The sequence below is a fragment of the Bombus pyrosoma genome, linkage group LG7, assembly GCF_014825855.1.
Source record: "Bombus pyrosoma isolate SC7728 linkage group LG7, ASM1482585v1, whole genome shotgun sequence".
Lineage (NCBI taxonomy): Eukaryota > Metazoa > Arthropoda > Insecta > Hymenoptera > Apidae > Bombus > Bombus pyrosoma.
This window is the reverse complement of record NC_057776.1, coordinates 19513452-19530166: the sequence shown is the minus strand read 5'-3', so window position 1 is coordinate 19530166 and position 16715 is coordinate 19513452. Positions and strand designations below refer to the sequence as shown.

The following is a 16715-nucleotide window of genomic DNA, read 5'->3' as shown; positions in this document are numbered from 1 at the left end:
ACACGACTGAAAATTAATATATTTTAGGCTACTAATATAACATATAATATATAATAGAATAGAATAGAATAGAATAGAATAGATCGCACTTTGTCGATAACCATCATCGATTATCGATAACGACTCATCGTACACCCAATGCGTATACGATTAATCAACGATCCTTTATTGATTGCGTGTCAAGACCTTGGCCTACGTTGAGAAACGTAGATGGGCAATTAAACGTCGACGTCGAGACGGGACGAGCGAGCGTTCTGCGATTCTTATCTACTGTTATAAACATATGGACGTTGTAAAAAGTATATTGATAGAATATATAGATAGTTAGCATCCCGATAACACTTTTATATCGCTTGTATATTTTGTATGGAAGCGCGACCGCCTTCGACTGCTAAGGTCGCGTGGCAAACAGATTGAAAGGTAAATCAGGCGAAGCGATGAAATAATACGCAGAATGGAACGTGGTGTTCGGTTGGCGGGCCCTCTGCTGCACCAACTAACACGGTTATGGATGGCGCGGCGCGAATAATCGGCTTTGCGGTCCGCCCGAAGCTCCTTCGAGTCGCGAGAAAGACGCGTATCGATAGCTCGTACGAGACATTACTCTTCGTAGACGGGTTCGATAATGGCCGATGTCGCGCATCCAATAGCTCCACGAGCTTCCTCTCGGAATTCCGAGACGGTTTAACGTCTGCCACGACGGCCAAGGATTCTTACGGAAAAGTTTCTGGCCGATGGGTAATTTTATTTCGTGCGTCGCGCGGCGACTTCGACCCTTCTTCGTCGTAACCTCTTGGTCGAGAGCAAAGAGATTCGAACGATGCCTGAAATTTCGGAGAACGAGAGCAATTTGTTAGTTTGGACGAGGTAAAATTAATAACTATTCGGCAATTAGTAGAGAACGTGGAGATGAAGCGTCGATACGTTGATACTTGGTCGGTTTATCATCGGTGTCGCGGAAGCGAATACAGGCACTGTAAAAATAATTACTACGCGCATCCCTCTCTGATACACGAGACTAACGTTTAATTATTGGTCAGATGTAGCAGTGATTAATCAATGTTTACTAGACGTCGTGCAAATATTGGTTAAACGCTGACACCCGATAGTCGATCAATAATAAATTCGAATAGCCAGCCTGTCCCCGTTTCGCTATTACTCGCGGCAACACCATCATTTCGAAACGTGCTCGTTCCATTGTTCGTAAGTTACTTTCGAACAAACAACCGTAGCGTTGCATGCAAATTACGTATATGTCGGCGTGCGACGCGCGACGTGCGGCGTGCGGCGCTTAATTTATTTTCGAAATAAAGTTCTCCGTACGATTATCGATGGCCCGCCTATAATCTATATACGAACGACTATGTACATCGGAACGGGGGGAAATAAAGTTACGACAAGAAACGTAAAAAGTAATTCCAACAGGCAACGAGTAAGTAGCAAGCGTGATCGTATCTTATCGAACGATATCGACTTGGAATCGTATACGAAAACAATTTGATACAGCTATCGATAGTTCGATATCTCTTTGTACGATACTAGCTTGTCCAAACAGATATACGTTACGAAACGAATAAAATCGAAATTCTCTTCGTCCCGTTTCTCCTATTTCGACCGTTATCGGTAGCGCAGAAAGCTGGCTCACGCGATCTACTCAAATTCCTTCTGCAGTTTCTCTTCCTCTACGATTCTTCCATCTAATTGTCGTGTATTGTACGATCGAACCGAGCGTCCTTTTTATCGCCTCGCGATAGGTCGATAAAGTCGTGTCTATCGGAAGCTGAAACCGTCTATCGATCGCTGGAAAGCGAAACGGCGGTCGTATAATGTTAATTAAATTGCCGTACATAGGAAATAAGCCGTTGTTTTCGCGGTTTGTTCGCCAGCGTTACCGCATCGGGTGTCCGGTAGAATTCGCTTCGTCGTCGTCGTCGTCGTCGCCGAAACGAAAACGATGCCAAGAGCGCGGTTCTAGGCTATGGAAACTTGGAAACTCGCGCGAAACGGCAGGACGATCCATCTTTGGCGTAACATCGCCGCGAGAACAACGACCCTGGAATATCCCGAATTGATAAACACCAGCAGTTCCGCTCGTCTATCGGATATTCGAGCACTCGGTTCGGTTCGGCTGCCTATTTGCCGGTTATCTCGCCGCCGTTCCACGCTTCCAACTATCTCCACCGCCCAAGCAAATGGAATTCCCGATCGCATCGTGCTGCCAGATGTTTCGACGTTCTTCCGTCCGCGTATCCGAGGGACCCGTCGATTGCACGCTCCCCTCGGCTAAGCGGTTTATTAGGAATCTGATCGAATAATTATAGGCCGAGGTTCGACGAGGATCGGCGACTTACACAGAATTCGAATGGAATTCGACTATTGGCAGACGCGGATCGGGCAAACCTGTCCCCGCTCCTTGTAAATCCTTTTAATGGGCGTTGCAGCTGCTTTCTTCGGGGTTCATCATCAGCGGGCTAGAAGGAAGAAGCGAAGGCTGGACGGAGCAGCGGCGATGATTTCGAGCTTGGTTGGAAAACGATCGCCAAAGTATGCGAGAGGTGGATGCGAGAGATGGTAGCCAGCCGTCGAATTCTCGTTAACATGGCCGCGCCCCTAAACCACCGATCCACGCGTGTCACACGCCGTAATTATCGGCGACACCGGTTCCAAACTCGTCGCCAATCGAATCGCCACGAAATTAGTCACCGCAATCATATAGCGGGCTACCGAGCACGCAAATATTTTATCGATAGCCGGCTACGTGATTCCGATCGGCACGCCAATTGCCCATCGAATATACAAGAATCTCCTCCTCCGTTTGGATTCCGCCTGGCAAATATATCGAATTCGCTGCTAATTACCTCTCTGCAAGCCTGATCCGATTCGTCGGTTGCCGCGCATCCAGCCTTCGTCTTTCACTCTTATTCGGATAAATAGTACTGGCAGTGATGCGCGGCAACGTGCTGAGAAACGCGTCTCGCTGCCTAAACGATTCCCCCCCCATCGAGCGCCCCGCCTCGGTTCGGTTGCAACGTGCCGTCGCGTAAATCGAGAAACGCAGCGCCGAGATTTCGGCCGCGGCAACCATCCATCCAGCCGCCGCCGATCAATCCGGTCGGATAATTAGCATCAGCGAAACGTCGAAGAAACGCGTCACCGTTTTCACATCGAAATTACGCGCTACGTAATTACGCGTCTGTGTTACGTAACCAGAGGCCACGCCCCGTAAACAGCAATTTCCTACAACTTTGCCGGATCTCGTTCGATTCGTCGACCAGACGCGCGCCCGCTAACTCGATTCCGAGCGTAGCCGCCAATAAGAAAATTCAAACGGAACTTTCTAATCGTCGATACGTTTCGTTTCGAGCACGACGGACCGATCGTTGGGAACCTGGTTGACGCGTATATCTCGTGGAGCGTGCATCGCGTGCATCGAATGCGTGAAATTTTCCTATCGAAACTTTCCCGGCGATTTGCCGCTCGAATTGTGAAAATATTCGGGCTGGTGCGTCATCTAATCGGAAAAAGAAAGAAGAGCTTTCACGGATTAAGAGGACGCGACAGCAAAGGTACGACGCACGATAGACACCCGAAGCTAACGCATTTTTCTTTAAATCGACCATCGTTAGCACTCGTACGCAAGTAATTAACGGTTTGGCGGAGCGGCCGGTGGCAAGCAAAAATACGGTAATTGTCGTAGTCTACGAAATATAATGGTAAAACCGAGATAACCGACCTCGTTAATATTCGTCCACGTTGCCGCGAATTTCATTGGCAAGCGGTGATCATCGCGGAACTCGCTGCTTTCGCGTATCCTTCCACAAATTCTATCCTGTAATTTCGATTTAACGCTTCCATCTTTGTACGAGAAAACAAACGCGACGTTCCGATTCTCTCGGCGAGGCATCGCCGGCGACTTTTACGCGAAGATCGTAACGCGCGTGTTACTCGCCCACACGTTCCTTGATATTTCCATTTGCCTTACAACCCGGAGACGAAATTTCGACGTATCGTCGAAGCGGAAACGATTGAAACGTAACCTCGTAATAGACAGACAGACAGACAGACAGGCAGATAGAAAGAGAGAGAGAGAGAGAAAGTGGCGCAGCTACAGCTGGCCACGCATAGAAGAGTTGGTAAATACAGCGAATCGAAGAATCCGCTCGAATCCGACAAGGTTCTAGAATAGTTACCTAGAAAGACGAAATACGCGTATGCTGGCAACGTCGTCGAGCGATCCTTACGCGTCGCCATTGCGACCGCGTGCTTCTTTCTTCTCTCTTCTTTTTAACATCACTGTCGCTACTTTACTCGTGTTTATCGATCGTCGAGCCAGTTTACGAGATTAACGCGTCTACGAGGTCGTTGCGAATTTAATATTCGTAAGCCGGAGAGTTTTCGTGCTCTCCTCCTCGATATAGCACACTAAATTTAGTTTAGCAAGTATTTACAATTACCGGCGTGGCTTCCTCTTAAGGAGCAAAGACCCGGCGCGTTCAATCTCGACGGAACGGCACGCGAGCAAGAAACAAGAGCAAACACGAGGAAAATTAACCTGCGGGCGGGTGGTTTGGCATGGAAAAAACTGAACGGTAGGCGGCAGCCGGGGTCGGACGTTGGAAAAATCCCCCGTACTGCATTCGCCCTTCTAAACTACCAATCACGATCGTAGAGGGCAGCGGTGGTATCGCCGCAGGCCGGAACAAAGCCGACCGCATCTACTTTTTGTCCGCGTCAATTCGGACAGTGGCCGATTATCGGCTTCCCAAAGAAGAATTAAACGGCCGTGCGGTTTCACGTTGCCGAACGTGTCGCGTCCCAAAATCCCGCGAAATTCCGTCGTCTCGCCGTCGATATTAACGCGCGCGACTCGATTCGCGCTCCATAAACGACCATGAGATATTACAGTTGGCTCTTTCGAAAGCGCACCTAAAAACTGTTCTCCGGCTTGTACTGGACCCGCGATCAACGGCGAGACCGTCGAATCTTTTCCCTTCCATTGGAATTCCCTAATCCGTCGGATTCGATTGGACGCGCGGCGCGCCGCCTACATTTACATTCGATTTTCTTCGGTGCGCGACGCTTCGGTATCTCCGGTCTCGAACGGAGGCCGCGTTTATTCGCTAAAATATCCGTTCCCTTTTCCTTCGAAACGTGGCGTCGACGAACTGCTCCGCGTCACGGCTAATACATCTTTCTGCTTCTTCGTTTTCTTCCGCCCGCAAGTACGCTGTAACTTGCGATCGTAAAGCGTATTATTTTAAAAGTGTATTATTTCCACGACTGTGTTAACGATCGAAGCGTTTCGATTCAACCGAAACATCTTCGCCTGCCCACCAAACTTCCAGCTATTATCGAGAAAAATCTCGGTTTCGTCTTCCTTTCGCTCTGTTTATAGCGGATGGAGAAGTCTGGAGTATGGGCGGGATAGACAAATCGAAGAAAGGGGATCAAGGAAAAGCAATAACGCGAACAATTATCGAATCTTTATTGTCTGTTATTCGTTCTCTTGGATCTTTTACGCTGCGTGCGGCCGATATTTCGCACGCCGAATTCGTCACAGCGATTGTCCGCGAATTACTGAACAACGGGGCGACCGTAAACAACGGACGACGATGTCCGATTATTTCGTTTCGTTCGAGAGGGAATTGCAGGTACGATCCGGATCTTCGGGAGCCACTCGTAGTTATTTCCGTCGCGCCGATAGATACGCTTGGTCGCTGCACGATTAAACGTGCATAACGCGGGAGCTGGCGTCCCAACGAGCCGAGGAAAGCGTAATTTCCGAACGAATATACCGATTCCAAGATTCCTTCGCGCACGAATCGACAAATTCTCTGTGCGTAATTTCGTTATGTCTGCGTGTGTCTCGGTCGCTTCGAATCTTGCGGTTACGCGCAACGCTCAACATCGAAACAAGTAGCTTAAACGGTGTAAAAGTGGCAGATTTTTCTAGAAATATTCGCCACTTCCAATGGTTGCTCGAGGTCTGGCTCGTTAAGAAGCAAGCTGCGCTACGTCTCGTTCGTAATTTCCTTTGTGTGGATGAAACTCTCGGTTGAAAAATTAAAAGTGTCTCGATAAAGGTAAGACAAGACGGTGGGAAAAGTCGTGGATAAGGCAGGCAGGAGCGTTATCGCATCGACCGAAAGGCCACTTTACTTAACACCTTCGGACGGAGGTAGCCTCGAAGGTTTAGGCCATCGCTACAATTTATTCTCGCTAGCGTTCGCAAAGAACCGTGTGGTGGAGAAAAGAGGATTGCCTTCTCTCGGTAGAATAACGGAACAAAATGCTGGAAACGATAAATAAAGGGAGATTCGCGAGCCGGTTCGGTGTCGAGCAGCGTCGCGCATCGACGCGGAAGTGTACTCGTGGATGCTTATTCGGCGACGGAAAATCCGATATCGTATTTCGACGAGCGACAGCAAGCCCGTTCGCGAAACTATTAATTCTAGGATTCTCCACGACTCTGTGCCTTCTATTTCTGCCGGCTATTTACGACGGGATACATATCGTTCCAACGTTAACCATTTTAAGCATTGTTACAAAGTTACAAAGGAAAGCGGCGAGATCCGCATAAACATTCATTTTTACAACGAACAACGATGCTTGCGCGAGACTGCTCTTAATTCGCTTCGCTCTCCGTCTCTTCTTTCTTTTTTCAAACCAGGTCGTTTGTCCGCCAACGATCGTTCGATTCCCCTAGCAACGTTTTTACCGCTCGAATCGAATAGATACCTCTAAGGATATTCTCACCGAGTTGATCGATTCTCTATCTACATCCGAGTAGGTTAAATAAAATATCTGTACAAAATATGTACATTCCTTTTTTTCCTTCCATCTCGTTTCGTATCGCGATCCAATTAATACACGAAGAGCGAGAGAGCGAGAGAGAGAGAGAGAGAGAGAGAGCGAGAGAGAGAGAAGGAGGAGGAAAAGAAAAGTTAATCCAAAGACGCGACTCGACCGACGTCTTTAGTTGCACGAGTGTTTGCTGAAAACACTCGAGTGGAGGATCGACTCGTGGATGGCGGATGAAAAATAATTTGCATATGCATATCGCGGATTCAACGAGCCGTCTGCCGGCTCCCTGTGCCGCCCCCACGCCGCGTCGAGCCTACCAGCCTGGCGCAGAGCGCTTTCCAAGCCACGGCCACACATATTCGCCTGCCTTTCCGCATCTTCGCTCGGGTCTCCGAGAGTGAAGCGGTTCTTTGAACAGTCCAGCTATCTCAAAGCCTGCCGTCAAATTACTCGAGCCGGCCGTATGAAAATCGCTACGCTCGAACCTTGTCTAAATTGCAAAGCAGCCCGATGGACGCAGCTCGAGCCGAAATCTTCTCACAGAAATTCGCGTCTCGACAGGAAAGGTGCAGTTTCACCGGTTCTTTTATCAACGACGCTGAAATTCTCGCATCCCGTCGCCCCTTTCCTTCGAGCGCGAACCTTCTTTTTCCATCGAGACGTCTTTATCGATAATCTTGTCTCCGCGTTGCGCGAGAAGATAGAAAATTGTAACCTACTTTGCTTCAAATCGGCGATATATTCGTGAAATACGAATTATTGAAAACTCAGCGAACGTAATAGTAGTCCATTTTCGACAGAGAGAGACCGGTAGAGAGACCGGTAGAGAGACCGGTCAAAGTCGTACCGATCAAATATATCCCAGTAGCGATAAAAAGTCAAATTGCGTATCGAGTTGTACGGATCCACTGTTTTTAAGCAGAAACGTATACACACGTAACTGGAACGCGCGGTCGATTTTCGACCTTATCGAGCTCCCTTATCAACGAGGAAAGTGTCCGGCACGTAAATCATTCGCTGTAACGAGCTTGCATGGCACGCTAATAGCTTATGAAACACCGAGACATCGACTTGCCGAAAAACGAAACGATAAATTCGTGATAAACGGCAACGACTCGCTGCTGAATATTCGTACCGACATTGGGTTTTCCCGTGGCCGCTACCACTTTCATATTTATTGGCCATTACACCTCCATTAGGGCTTGCTAATTCTCGCTAATTATTTCCTAACCGTAACCGGAAACAATCTGTTGGATGTAACAGTTAGATCGCGAAGAGAGAAAAATGTTGCGTCGTTATCCCACGACGCAAAGGAGAAACCGATTGTTCTTGGGGAAGAGGAGCTTGTTTCGTTTTGGTTATAGTTTTCTTTTCTATAGTAGTTCTTTGGATATCGTCACCTCGCAGTGAACGGTGGTGACACGTCGGCTCGTAAAGCAAGATCGTTTCGCGGCCGATGGACGCTCGTGGCTGGCGAGTAAAGAAACGTACTTGCGAAATCGATCGGCTTTCCATAATTTTCCGCGTCAAACCGGTCAACCGCCGCGTAATTTCCGGGAAGAATCGAGGCTAACGAGAGCATCGTCGCTTATCGCCAACGTTACGCGCCTGCCACGTTTTTTCACAGCCTCTCTCCTACCTCTATCGATGAAGTTTGGGACACACGCCTTTCCTTCTCCATAAATATGTAGTACAGTGCGAGGAAGCTGCTGCCGATCGGGCCTCGGTGCGTAACATCGAGCGTACGTAACGTTTCCTTTTAAACGAATATCACTAGTAAAAAATCAAAGTTTTATACAAGCTGTTGATTTACCAAACACAGATACGTTCTATTAGATACGATATCGAATTCTCGATTAAGCATTCGTAACGGTCGTACGCAAATCGAAGGTAACGTTCTTATTACGAGTAACGCGATTTGCTGGATTTGCGAATCGAAGCGTTCGAGCGTCGGTAAACAGAGTTTTACGTCGAGTTAACGAAATCGTGGCCGGCTATCGTTAAACGGACGCGAGTCGATTTTCCCACGAGGTGAATCCGCTTTGTCGCTGAAGCATCCGAACTTGATTTCCGGGCAATCTTATTTTCGAATGTGGCGGGGGATCGGTCGATGATAAAGCGCAAACAAAACTCTCGACCGCTTTGTCGGCGTAATTAAAGTGAAGCACGTTCGCGTGGCTACGCGTGCATGCGTATCTCGACGAATCGATCCTCGCGGCATTCTTCTCGGGGAGAGGCAAAGAGGAACGGGACCGCCGCTTCCCACCACCTCCGCCATCGTCGCCGTCAGGACTCCGGCGAAACTTTAAGCTCTACTTATACCGTCAATCACCCAATCAAGCGGCAGGATTTCCAAGTTAAATCCTACTTAAATTTTAAGTAAGAGGGTTCAACGACGGCTTGCCACGCGCTAGAGAGAATATGCGCGCGAATTTTGAACGCCAAGCCGATAATCGCGCTACGAAAATGCCATTCTTCTTCCGTCGGTATCCGCTTCGAGGTCGAACGCTCAGACCTCTCGGTTCTTCTCCCTCCTCTACCGATCCATCGACCATCCCGCGAATTGGAATCGCGAATACCATTTAAACGTACCCATAGCTAAATAAATAAATTCGACCGCCGAACTTTCACGAACTTTACTCGCATTCGCCAGATAAATGTATTCGCATTTAAATTGTTCCACGAATATTCGTGTTTGAGACATTTCGAACGTAATCAGCGATATGGCAGATATATCGTGGCGATCGAGATACATCCCAAGTGTAGCAAGTATTTGCGAGCGAGTGAATTTAATGGCCGGCGTTAAATCGACAAACTTCGAATTTTGTCTAGTCCCTGTAGAATACCATTGAAAACCGGGTAGTATATAATTGGCTGGCCGTCGGCAGGGGTTAGGGGGGAGGGCGCGTGAAATACCGGCAACCGTGTTAAATCAAGGTCAAGGTGAGATATCGCCGATCTTGGGGCGAAAGTCACAGTCTCGAATTCCCAGAGATAGCGAACCGGCATCTTCGTGTCGAAACGGATCGCGCGTAAACGTTCTAACCTGACAGGTATACACGATATTCGCGTCATTGGCAACGAGCCTAATTTCACAAAGGACGAAAGCCGAATCCAGATGCGAGTGAGATGCATGTATCGAGTAGCGAAAATCTCGATGACCGAAGGGTAGCGACTCGCGATGGCCAGATCGTTCGAATCCTCCGTAAGGGTGTTTACATAGGTCCACGCTTATCGGAGAAAGTTATCGGTGTCGTGGTAATCGCGAATCGTGCTGTTGCTTCAAAGATATTGGCCTGTATATCGTTCCGTTTGACTATCTTTTTACAGTTGTTCGACTATTAAGGTAAATCGACGAGGGCGAAAAATATCCTATTCGCGAACGATCCAACGGCCGTCAGAATGAAATATAGAACGACGAACAAACGTTCCTACATATATACCATACACGATATAGCCATCGGTGTCGCCTCTGTCAAAATCTTATGGTATTTTATGGTATATCAGCTGCGAAACGTGCGTCGGTTTATCACGCGACGATAGTTGGTCGAACGGCGAGCTGGTTTGCGAGAGAAACGTTGTAGTCAGAGCTGGCGAAGATTATGCGCGTAAAGGATGGACTTTGAGGCAAAAGGCAAGAAACAGCCGCGAGAAAATGAACAGTATTTTGTCGTGCAAACGAGAACTTAACTCGACCCGTTGACTTTTTCTGCTTATCCGGCCTTTAAAGCGGCGCGCCGCTCAGCAGCGGGCTGTGTGTGCTCTTTCGAGCTTACATTTTCGACCGAGATAAAGCTTCTGCTTTTCCCGTCCTGCTTTCCATTAAGCGTGAGAGGAGGATGGATATGTCGTGTTAATTGTGATAGGCTCCTGGAGGTAGATGTCGCTCGCTGGGCTACTGCCGTATTTCCTTCCTATTTAAGAATCGTGGAAGAAAAATCGGACTTGGATCGCCGGGATTCGAGAAACCCGGGTTCCGAACGTTCGTAACCTAAGGCGCTAACCAGTGCGCCGCCGAGTGCCGCCGCAAGCGTAGTAGTACATTAAGCGGAAATTACAATTATTATTTCGACTCGATCGATCTTAACTATATGAGATAACTATCGCGATTATGCGTCGAATTATTCGCTGATTGCCTGATCATCCGATCGACGCGAATGCACGACAAACATCCCTAACGTTCTCCAGCCGTTGCAATTTCTGCCACTGGCATCCGCGTTCCTCCGAGTCTCGTTTGCCCTTTACGCGACAGGCTCGATATATCCGAGCGTACAATGTCGATACACCGGCGCGCATCGATAACGATGCCGGATAATGGAGAGAAAAGATCGTTCGTCGCGTTATCTAGTTCACACAGGCTAGACGATCCGTACGGCTTGGAATGTAATAACAGGCAACGCCGTACACTCGATATTTATCGCGGTAAAAGCCACCACGGGAATCGATAATGACGAACGTTCCGCATTCTCTGTGCGCACCGACGCCAACTCTTTTCGCCGCTGAGAAAAGAGAACTCACACCGGGCTTCCGTCTCGTTTCATTTCGCCGTTTTCATCTCGACAGCAGATCTGTACTTCGTCACAATATCGAGGGAATTACGTCGACCAGCGGTACCGTTCCCTACCATGGTTTTCCATTATGCGGAAATCTTTGCCAGCACGTACGTACTGTTACCGTTGTTTCCAAACACTGTGCATCGTTTGCTCGACACCCCTGTCATAACTCGTTGCCCGAAGATCCTTCAAACGCCTGACCGATCTGGATCTACCAACACGTTCCGTTCCGCTGCACTTTAGATAGCCTCAATGCCTGAACGAAATAGCTGACAGCCACTTGGCGAGCAATTTTCCTTCGAAACGACGCAAGGAATACACGCGCTTAAGTTACTTTCTTAATGTATCCTATCCTCTAAAATCGTGCTACAGATTTATTTATTTAGATTTATTAAACGTTCGGACATTAAAATGGACACCGATTAGATAACTCGTATAAATGTTGGAGAGAATCTGTGGACGAATTAAAGCGTTCGCGGAGGGAAACAGTCGCGAAGGAAATAGCGGTGACCAAGCAGAGGAACGCTGAAAAACACCGGAGGAAGTAGGAAAAAGAAATTAGGGGACATGTCGCGGCAAATGAGTATTCGTGGCGACGTTCCGCGCGTGTAAGAAGGAAAAAGAAAAAATCGACGTTACAGCGGGCACGCGTTGAAAGAGGTCCGCGCGCGTGCGACAACGAGCGTGCATGACCGCCAGTGCGAGTTTCGAGTCGAGCGAGCAACGACAATGAAGCACATCGGCGAACGAAAGAGATTCGACTCGTTCGTTGGCATTCGTTACGGCGGAAACGAGCGTGGACGATCCTTCGTAAAAGAATCGCAATAGCGGGCTACGTCTGATTTCATTAATCATAAGCATCGAGAGATATCCGATAGGAGGAAATGAAAAGCGTTCTGTCACGGTCTACGTCGCATCCTGCGCCAAGTGCTAAATATACGATGTGCTCATGCTGTACACCGGCCTCTCTGAACATACGGCTCACAATGCATCAAATTGCATCTGCCTTTGTACAATCGTCACGCGCGTTGCACCTCGCTTCGATTGTTCGATACCGGAAACAAACTGCGTTACCGTCACCTGCTGCCACCGCTGCCGCGCCACGCTGCTCCCCCTTCCGGCCAATTTTCGGACCTTTTTTACGCATCACCTGATTACCCTGCACGCAAATTGCCAAGCAGCCAGCGCCACTTCGCTTCGAACGCGATAGACGCACCTATCAAGTTGCCAGGCCGAAACGCTCGAATCTATGTACAATCGCTGCCGCGAAATTGATTCCACGTCACGCCGATTCACCGTCGTCCGTAACAGATTTCCCCTTCCTTAAATTCCATATTCAAACATGGCGATATATAACAAAGTGTCATTATTTACTTACGTACATATATTTGTACCGATTGTACGTCGTATCCTACGGAATGAACTCGCTACACCCCGAAATCCCAGATCCTCTCCGCACACTCGACAACGTTGTTTGCTCGCACTTTGAAAACTACCAAACGACTATTTGCGAAAATAAAGTTTACTATAGAACGAGAGTTTGCGACAAACAACGTAGGTACGCCGACCTATGCACGAGCGCCAGTGTATGGCAACGAGCGGGAAACGAACCACATGTCCAGGCAGTTGATTTTTCGCTCGACGATGTGAAAATATTCTCGCGGCAGGCGACATAACGAGAACAACGAACGGCATCGTACAAAGAGTAAGCAAGAATTCTTACTTCGTGTGAAAACTGGAAGCTGGTACGCGTTTCTTGTCGGGGCAATCTCGGCATCTCGGTTGCAACAAGGGCGTAATTTGTATACGCCTTGGTGCGTTTACACGTGAAAAAAGCTAACACACTTGGAGCAGCAGGTTGACACGAGGAACGCGTGGTAAAGGTACACGACACAGATATTTAGACGGAACGACGGGGCGTGATTTTTCTCCGCGACTCGAATGAGATATCACGTTTACCTCTTCGGATTAACGCGTGCCAGACGACTGCAGATTGCAGGTGGCGTTAAAAGATTCCGCGCGAAAACAGCGACATCTCGGACGGCTGTGACAATTGCACGGACAAAAGTATTGTAAATTACATAATAACATCGGCAACCGAGTAGTAGCTCGTATTTTCGTGGATACTGTTTCACCCGTGGATACTATAGCTGTTTAAATTTATCGTTTCGCGGGAATAATTAATCAGCCCTTAATTTAAATTTATGAAATAATACGTTTCGTTAGAGGCGAAACTCGAGGTCGCGTCAAATATTTATTTTCGCATTTTCCATAAATTTACAAACGAATGCGACGCAAAAGAACGTTATTTTAGTAATTATTTACGCGTACTTTCTAGACAGAAAATCAAGAACGTGATCGTTCTCCGATTCGTTCTCCCAATTTATTTAACGTGACGTTCGAAAACCGTGCTATATTCGCGTCATCATCAACGCGGTCGTCTTGTTTAATCGCAACAAACTCTTTCCTAACGAATGTCACGCTTAACGTTTCGCGATATTTTTGCCAGCGATATTCCGCTAACGGTCGCGGTATCGCGTTACAAAACCGATGCACGCGATACATTCTTCTCCGCGCGTAATCGACGAAACGTTTTAACTCGGGTAAAACGCATCGTAAAAATATACGAGCCGATAAACGGGCAACGGTGTTTACGTTAAGCGAAAGTTTATATGGGATGAAATCGGCAACGGGCTACTTCGTCACGCGAGACACGCAGCGTCGGCAGACCACGGAAAGAAAAGTAAACAAGCGGAAAACGAATTCGTATTTAGAATCGTTGTGTCGGAATAGTGTGAGAAGTCGGGGCAGAAAACGGTCGAGAACTCTTTTCGGTTTTAATAACAAGTCCCCTTGTTGTCGTTGTCGTTGTCGTTCTTATCCCTTCTGTAGCCACCTCCCTTTTTTAACTTTCGAGACGCCGAAACTTTGTAGACGTCGAACGGATACGTTTAAAAGGGACGCAAATAGAGTTGGACGGTAGAGTTATCCGATTCTCAATTATCGGCGTTCATCGATGGAGCAGCGATGAGAAAGAAAGAAAGAAGAAAAATACGTTCTCCGCCGATATCCTTCTTTTCGTTTCGACCAACGAGAAGGCTTTTCACCTAGCACCGACTCGAACGAGTCAGGGTCCCCGAACGATTTTTCCCGATAGACCGAGTTCGGTCGACGACTCAAAGGAAGAAGGAATAACGGGGCGACACGCAGCACGTACTCGACGAAGGTGGAAAGTTCCGTGCGTGAACGGAATTAAAAATAGCGATCCTAAAGTCGGTATCATATCGAGTAGAGAAGGGTAATGGAGAGGGGTCGATATGAAGACGAGTTTCACCCGTTCACGGTGAGCCGACCGTCGAGATTCGATGCGGAGCTCCTCTTTTTTCTCGTTTAATCGTTCGATACGATCCACCGCGCCGATGTAGCATGCCCGTAATTTTGATTAAACCGCGCTGCTTCTCGGTTCCTACTGATCCGAGGGAAAATTTTCCAGTTGGGCGAAAAGTCTCGTCGTTCGTGAGTCGTCTATGATTATCAAAGAGAGTTCTCCCCTTCCCCTCCCCCACCCCACCCGAGGTTCAACGAAGAAATTCCAAAAAAAAAAAAAAAAAAAGAAAAACACGCAGTTTCTTGTTTACGAAACAATCTGTATCGCGAGAGAAAGAACGATCGGAGAGAAGCAAACTAGGAAGAATGATAAACATCGACGAATCACAGACTAAATGATGTAATAGACAACGACTTGTCGTACGAAGCGACGTTAAACTTCTTCCCAATCTCTGTCTAATTTCCATAAACCAGACGCGATAAGATTCCGTCATCTCGCGACGAACCTCGGGTCAGTCGTCAAGCACGATCGCTCTGTTCGATCCGAATCTTACTGTTAGCGAAGGATAGTGGGTGTCGTAATGGAAGAGATCGGGCGTTGAAAACGGAGAACGAGGGGTCAGAGGGGCAACGTCGCTGTTACAGCTACAGGGTTAATAACCGATATATCTTGGACCGAACCGGAACCCGATTCGCATTCGTATCCGACGAAATGCCAGTATATATATACGTATACATGGAACCACTTACCATCGAAATCGTCACGATTCCGTCCCCTCGTGGCTGCATCGAATCACCATCGATATCCGTTATAGTCCCGAAGCTGTACGTAGTATACCGTAGAGTATCCTTCCGACTGGTAAGCAAATCACAGCAACCGAGAACGCTCGCGTATTCGTATACCCTTGGTCTCACGTACGACACTCGTTTTATCGTCATGTAGCAAGTAATCGTCACATGAGCGCGATCCTCGGCCACACGGAGCCAATGATCGAGATCGAGCTTGTTCGGTGGGCGATATCGCGCGGATCCGACATTCGACGATGTCACGGCTACCGATTGGAAAACGCACGCGTGTTACCGCGTACGAATCGAACGAGGCGAACGTCCGCCGATCGCGAGCACAAGCTTTACGGGGGAGGGGAAAAAAAAAGTCTCGCGAGGGACAACGGAGATCCCAAGCTCGACGTTCGCGTAGCGACTGGCGCCCGACACCTCCACCCTTCCGACAACACCCCAACCACCGAGCGCACGCGACAGACAAAGAGCGACTAAGCAGCGCGAGCGGAGCGATTGAGAAAGCTGCCACGAGAGGCGCTAGCAGCGGGACGAGGCAAAGGGTGGGGATTGGCTGGCTGGTTGGCAGGAGAGCTACCCTACGTTGACTAGGCCGTGGGAGATAGAGAGGGGCAGTCGACGGAGAGAAACCGCTAGTCTCGCCCCTACTTTCCCTCCGACTCTTTCTCACCCTCGCGCTTCTTCCTTCGCTCTTTCACCCCTCCTCGAGCCGCTTCGTCCGCTCGCCGTTTCCCTCTTTCCTACGTGCTATCTATCTTACCTTTTCGCAATTTTCCTTATTGGCATAAGTAAATCGATAAGAATTAAATTTTACACGAGCCAGATGCTTGACACTGTCGTTACGCGATTAGCGTCCTATCGATTTAACGAAACGCGTTTCCTCGTTCTTTTTTCTGTTTTCTCGCCTCCTGTTTCTCTATTCGCTCGTTCCTTCCGTCGCGTTTAATTGTTTTTATCGATGACAGACTGCACGCGGTCCTGCGAATGGATAATGGTAACGTAATTGGCTATCACAAAGTCAATATCGTGTTCGTTTAACGAAATTCCGCATCCCTGCTTTCTGCACCTCTCTCTCTCTCTCTCTCTCTCTCTCTCTCTCTTCCTCCCCCTTTTCCTGTCCTAGCTCCGTCTCTTTCGTTCTATTTACCACTTGCAACGTTACGGTTGAAATTATTTTGCAGGCAAAAAGAAACGACGAGAAATGAAACTTTGCGCGATCTGACTAATTTAGTA

The 16715-nt window shown here is 48.2% G+C and overlaps 1 protein-coding gene across 2 annotated transcripts in view; it reads right to left on the bottom strand.

Moving 5' to 3' along the window:
- Positions 1 to 15924, bottom strand: part of LOC122569764 (leucine-rich repeat-containing protein 24-like) — a 144947-nt gene extending 129023 nt beyond the window's left edge. For both annotated transcript variants that reach the window (XM_043731325.1, XM_043731326.1), the window contains exon 1: positions 15435 to 15924. The gene's annotated coding sequence lies outside the window, so the exon portion shown is untranslated. The remainder of the gene's footprint in view (positions 1 to 15434) is intronic.
- Positions 15925 to 16715: the final 791 nt, after the last annotated feature.